Source organism: Sinocyclocheilus anshuiensis, unplaced genomic scaffold (genome assembly GCF_001515605.1).
Source record: "Sinocyclocheilus anshuiensis isolate Anshui unplaced genomic scaffold, SAMN03320099.WGS_v1.1 scaffold976, whole genome shotgun sequence".
Classification (NCBI taxonomy): domain Eukaryota; kingdom Metazoa; phylum Chordata; class Actinopteri; order Cypriniformes; family Cyprinidae; genus Sinocyclocheilus; species Sinocyclocheilus anshuiensis.
Window position 1 is genome coordinate 911610 of NW_015552538.1, and position 6939 is coordinate 918548.

At 38.0% G+C, this 6939-nt stretch overlaps 1 long non-coding RNA gene across 1 annotated transcript in view; it reads right to left on the reverse strand.

Moving 5' to 3' along the window:
• Window positions 1-3857: 3857 nt before the first annotated feature.
• The window catches only part of LOC107663830 (uncharacterized), an 11359-nt gene continuing 8277 nt past the window's right edge, over window positions 3858-6939 (reverse strand). Inside the window, exons 2-3 of the long non-coding RNA XR_001631388.1 lie at window positions 4660-4670; window positions 3858-3874 (exon numbers count right to left, since the gene is read on the reverse strand). This is a non-coding gene — a long non-coding RNA (uncharacterized LOC107663830). The remainder of the gene's footprint in view (window positions 3875-4659; window positions 4671-6939) is intronic.

The following is a 6939-nucleotide window of genomic DNA, read 5'->3' on the forward strand; positions in this document are numbered from 1 at the left end:
AAGGCCAAAATAATAAACAAAACCACTAATAAAATAAAGAAACGATTTAGATGGCCTAATTATAAAGAAAAGAAAAGTACAAATGAACTTCCCTAACTCCCTAAACAAAAAAACACATCGCAAAATTAGGTCAAAGTAAATGGCAGACCCCTCCTGCGCTCCCAGGATTTTCTTAGAATATACAGAATAAATCACATGTAGGAAGAACCATGAACAGCAACCACAACGCGGTTGGTGATCTGTTGACGGAGACGGAATCCGGAGCTCCTCACGCCACGGAAGCAAACGCCAAAGTGAGCTCTCCTGGGTTGGTAGCGCCGCCCTTTTTAAAGTCATCTGCTTCAGGATCCGCCAATCACGTTCCTTGATGAAGAGCCAATACCTGCACACATGCACCAGTACACAAAACAACACCCACAAAAATAACAATGCCGGGTATCGTAACATCCCCACACACAAAGAATCAACTTCTAGTTGATTTTAAATGAAATCAAAAGAACGAGACAAGGCATCGGCTAATACGTTGTCCTTGCCCTTTTTATAACAAATTTCAAGATTAAAATCCCGAATAAACAAGAACCAACGCATAAGTCGTTGATTTGCGTTGCACATTCGTGATAGAAAAATCAGAGGGCTGTGATCGGTAAAAACGAGTACAGGGATAATTCGATCCCACATAAACTTCAAAATGTTGCAAGGACAACAACAAAGCTAGCGCCTCCTTCTCAATAGTACTGTAGTTTTTCTGGTATGGTAAAAACTTTTTTGAGAAATACGCTACAGGATGCTCAACACCATCATCATCGTCCTGTAAAAGGACTGCCCCAGCTCCGGTGGCACTGGCATCAACTTCGATTTTAAAACCAAGCGAATAATCCGGAGCAGACAGAACTGGGGCACTACATAACAGGGCTTTGACAGATTTGAAAGCATGTTGGCACTCATCAGACCACAAAAACTTCTGGGAGGAACGAAGCAAATTGGTTAAAGGTAAAACAACATCGGAGAAGTTTCGGCAGAACGCTCTATAATCAATAGTTGCCCACACTTTTTGGGCAACAGGACGCACTTGACCTTGTCCAACTTTTTTCCCTAGATAGGTAACAGTTGCCTTGGCAAATTCACATTTTGCCAAGTTCAATGTGAGGGAAGCGTTAAGCAAACGCGTGAAAACCGTAAATAATGTGTCCACATGTTCTCTCCAACTAGACAAGAACACCACAATATCGTCCAAGTAAGCCTTACAATTTGCAACATCGCCTAATATGGTGTTCATTAGACGTTGAAAAGTTGCTGGAGCGTTCCGAAGTCCGAAAGCCATCACTGTATAATTAAGGAAGTTATTGGGAGTGACAAATGCAGAAATTTCGGCTGCCCGTTCTGTTAAGGGAACTTGCCAGTAACCCTTTAAAAGGTCCGTTGAGTCTCACCGGTGAGTCTCGTGAAAACCAACGTTTGTTAACAGGAGCAAAGGAAGCAAAGTTTCCTTACTTTAGCAAAGGAAAACCAGTCTCCTCTTGGCTTATATCGAAATCCTCCAACATTCTTCTTTACAAATCCTTGTTTTGTACTTCTAATTAGTGACCGTTGCTTTGTTTTGATCTTTCCGCTGCGTTTCCGCGTGTGTCACTTCTGAGCGGCGCATGCACAAAGCCGACCTCCATACGTCATCCGCCCGGAACTGCTTCCCTTTACAACAGTGAGCGCAAGCTACATTAAAGTGATTATTACGTTTTGAATATGGATATTTTTCTAACAAAAACGCATTGATTCGCTACAGAAGGCCTTTGTTCACCCCCCGGAGCCGTGTGAGACACTTTTTTTTTATGGATGGGCGCTTTTTATTTAACTTGTTTTGTACTGAAGCATGCAACAACTGCTGAGTGCCATGAAACAGCTTGAAAGATCAAAGACAATTTTTAATATAACTCCGACTGGATTCGTCTGAAAGAAAAAATTCATATACACCTAGGATGACTTGAGGGTAAGTAATTTATGGGCTAATTTTCATTTTTGGGTGAACTAACCCTTTAAGATACGTGCTGTAAATAAAAGTAGGTGAAAGTGAGAGGGTGCTTCGCTGAATTTATTTCTAAAAAAATATTCTGATGATTTTCTTCCTCTGTCGCTATCATTATAGTTGTTGTGTGGACTTCCCATTCTCATAAAATTAGAATAGTTATTAAAACGTTAAAGTTAGATTTATTGTCCTTATAAACTGGCAATTATTTTCCTGAATGAGGCACAGTTACATGGCTATCACATTTGTAAAGCGAGTCGCACACCGAATGAGAAGCGCAGCGCAACATCTCACCACGTCTTTAAAATTCAAACACATTGTTTTCTATGAGTGTACGCAAACCAGTGATACCACTCGGTGTCTGTCCACGGCATCCGGCTACAGCTCAGGAGGCTGTTCAAAATCCTACTGAGCCACTAATTTAGTTTTCCATTAAATCACATTAGCTAAATCATTAAAAAAATTTGCTAATTAAAAAAAAAACAAAACATGAACTTTAAACTCATTCTTGAAGTGGACTTTTGCCTGTTTGGTGATTAGATTCATGGTTTTAGATTTAGATTACTGGTTCTGCTGTCTTGAACTAATGTGATGTGTTCCATGTGCGATACCTGTGAGTTGTCCTTGACAAAACCTCATTTTGGGGACATACTCATTTGTAAAACTGGTATTAAAAAAGAAAACCATTTTAAATGTAAAAATGCAGAAAGTTTTGTTAGGGTAAGACTGTGGATATTTATCACTAGCTGTTGGGGTGTAAGGGTACACAAACTTGACGTAACAGTTCGGTATGGTTTCGGTACAGCAGGAGGAAAAAACTAAACACATATATTTTTGTAATTAAATAATGGTTTACTGAACAAATAGCTTTTTCTTTAAATAAATTAAATTACAGTTAAAATTTTCTGAGGGATAAAAATCTACCTCAGCTTATGTTCTAAACTATAGGGAACACTCTTACATTACTATAAGGTTACAATTAACAACAGAGCCCAAACTTAAATTCAATTACTATTTATTTTTAACTCTAATAATCAACACTCAAATTCAAAATTTGTATGCAAACATGTAAATTGCACATAAGTTTTTAAATAACTTCTAAATTATACCATTTCTATTTGTTGTTGAAATATTATCATTTACACAGTGGCTGTCATAACTTGTTTAATAAAAAATGTATTTAAACATATCAAATAATTAAGACATAACTAACAGGTAAAGTAAATTATAATGAAGTGTCTAATATTTCACGAAATGCTCTTCTCTAGTCTTAATTTCTCTAGTAAATAATGAGCTGTAGACACTGATGACTTGCCTGAGGTAAATGAAATGCTACGTGACATTTTGTTTACAAGCTGTTTTAAAGTCGTCTTTCCGCAATGGAAACACTGAGCGATTAGGTGAGATGTTCATTCATGTTTATTCAGCTGGCCCTGTATCGATATTGTGGCACACGTGCAGCAGTGGACCACGCTTAATTTAAATACAAGAACAACGTTTAAAATTGAGTAGAAAAGTGGCGAGGTTTCTAAAAAATAATGAATAGCGCATAATATATAGGCTACAACAAGGTTTAATCTGGCTGCAGAGGAACACAACTGGGGTTGCCTGATATGAAGAAACGTAATCCCCGAAACAGAGCTTCCAACTTGCGCAATACGGAAATATCTGCTAAGTGTGCTACTTATCTTTGTCAACCTGGCAACCATATGCACGCGCTCTCTCGGCACTGTGGATAAACGTGCTTGCTTTCGGAAAACACTGGTAAGCTTGCAGTTTAGCGAGCTCCACTTCAAGTCTATTCTCAGAAAAGTGTAATTCATCAACTGTTCATTTATGAGAGAGAGAGAGAGGCTGTGTATGTATGAATTACCACCGGTTTGCCGCGTTTCTCTATTAACAGTGAATCTGTGGCTTTAATTCCTGTAGAAACAATGATGTTACCAGCTCCTTGTTGAGAAAGATAATGTAGCTCCTGAGCGATTAAGTTGTTTAGTTGATAAATCTGCGGGGCAGCGCTAAAAAGTTCGTTCCTGAATGTCTGAGTGCGGCCGCAGCGTGATCTGTGTGAGTGACTGAGCGTGTGTGTGCGTTAGATACAGTGAAGACAGCGCATTAATTTAGAACTCTTTTAATTTTATTTTTTTAAACGTAGAGAATTCGTTAATTTGTGCAATGATAACCTACCAGCAATGTAAATATGATTTTTTAATATTAGAATAAGTACATTACAATATAAATTTATTAGACAGAGTACATTATTATTTATGGGCTTAAAAACAAGATGCAAACAATCAGAATATTGTACCTGGTGGGGAGTGCCCAATGTAAACATGAAACATATGCCATTACCTATATTGTACTGTGGTACAGTTATGGAGGCCCTTCATAATGCAGAGGTCAACTGCCTGCTCTGCCAATAGTTAGAAATGGCACTATAGTGTGCAGTGTTTAATAAACAGCTGTTTTACTAAATTCTGCTGAGGTGAAATTCAGTGCAGTCCTGTATCGTGATACGTATCGTATTGTGGCATCTGTATCGTGATACGTATCATATCGTGACATTGCTGGTGATACACAGCCCTAGTTAAAACTAGTAGTAAAGAGGACAGGATGATCGAGCTCACTCCACTCCGCACTGCCGTTAGAACTGAGGTTTCTATACAGCGTTCTGTCACGCCACATCAAAGAGTGCCAAAATGGCATGTATTGTCTGAATTTCCTGGAAAAACAGAATGATTTGTTCGGTGCACATGTGTACCGAACCGAAACACACGTACCGAAAATGTTCAGTACGAATACGTGTACGTGTACCGTTACACCCCTACTAGCTGTATATAAAAACAAAAGATGTCTATTGAATATCCCCATTTAGCTTCCTAAGTGTGTGTGTGTGTGTTTGAGTGCGAGAGAAAGAGAGTGTAGCTTTGGTGTGTCACCACCTTCCAAGTGTTAAACCGGTGAATCAGCCCTTCCTTATGTGGCGCTGAACCTCAAACAATTCGCAAGATGAATGAGGTTACAAAGTTAAACGTTGGCATTGTTTCTGAGTGAATAAGAACTTTTTTTTTTACTTGTCCTCTTTTTTTTTCTCTAAACATTGCTAGGCAAGTAGAACTACACTTAGCAGAGAATATATTTGTTGGTGGAAAGCAGTGTATGCTCCATTAGGCCTACTGGATTGTTGTCAAGGTTCATAATACATTTTTGCCTCCACTTTGCCTTGCCTGTGGGTCATTTAAAAGACTGCTGAAGCGTTGTCTTTTATCATACTGCTAGACATAGCAGTATTTGGAAGGGAAATAACTTTTGCAGATTGTAAAGTGTCTGCCTCTAATGTACAACCAAGTTTAGTGCCAGTGATCATGTCCTAAACAGCCCTGCTTCTCCATTTACGAGGAGCCTAAAGTTTTCATGTGTCTGTGGATCACTGTAATGTGCCTGTATCATTTTAACAGAGTGGGATATTGATGATACCTGGTTGTTGTTAAAGAATTTAACCCATACTGGTTATACAAATGCAACCCCTCTTTGCTAGTTTGTCTGTTTGAGTGATTTCCAATACCTGCCCATAGAATGAAGCTAATCTTGTTCTCTGCAAGTCCATTATCACTGTAACCGTTGATGGAGATGAATAGAGACAGCACTGTTCTGTGCTATATGCAGCAGGAGCATTTTCTCTAAGGTGACAAGGGTAGCAGTAGCTCCAAAAAAAATTGGTAGAGAAAATAATTGACAGGACACAGACAAAACAAATAGAGATATGAGAAAAGTTAGTGTGTAAAGAAACGTTCTGCATGTTCTGCAAAAGACTGCATGTTCTGTCCATTGACAAACTTCCTTTTTGGCAATTAAGATCCCTTTTGTCTTAATTATTATTTGTAGTATAGGCAATTTATGTTTTAGGCTAAAAGGAAACTCATGATCTTTCTGAAGTGTCCAGAATCCTGACATTCACTGTTTTAAAGAAGGGTATTTCAAACTTTTTCATTCTAGAAACCACCTAGAGAGGTAGAATCAATCTTGAGATCCACCAAAAACATTTATATTGTGAAATATGAGGGAGAAAACACACTTTGTTCTCTTTTACTTTTGTTTTTTTTTTACTTTTCTTGTCATATTGTTACATTGGGTAGACCATTCTGATGGATTCGGTTAATTTCGAGTTCATTCAGTAAAAGATTCATCAGACTTAAAGTAGTGACTCTTGAGTTTTGCTTAATGATTAATTAAAAGAACTAACTTATAATAGTTCTTTGTTTGTGAGTTGATCTACACAGGCCATTCTGTATGTTTGTTTTAGCTTGTAATATCGCCAGTAGGGATGCCACGGTGAGGAAATGTTCCCACTGAGTAATAAACAGTGTTACAAATTACAGTGCACATTTTACAAGATATTTCTCAATAACACTTAGGATCTGTAGTGGTTACTTTGATTTAATGTTAGATCTTTACATCTTTACCTTTCTTTAAATGAAACGAATGCTTTAAAATTGCGAAACACAAAACAACAACAACAAAAAAAACCCCATGATAATAAAAAAACATGAAAGACACTACAATGACTTGCATATGTTAAATGTGGAACTTATAGGCACTTTTGCTCTTCACTTTGATGCAGAAACTTCCCACATTGTCTTGTCAGTCATCTTTTCTTACTCTATTCACGTGAAAAGTGAAATTTGGCTTTTGCTCCATGCTTTATGGAGCAGACACTTTCTGTTTATAATTGTAATGTCCGTTGTTCAACTGAACTAAATAGATTTTATTGATTTTAATGTGCTGCATTGTTTGAGAAATGATGGGTTCCAGGTTCTACCCACAAATGAACTGAACTTTTTTTCACACTAGTTTTCTGTGCAATACACTTATCCACTCTGTGACTCCCCCCCCCCCCCCCCCCCCCCCCCCCCCTTCTT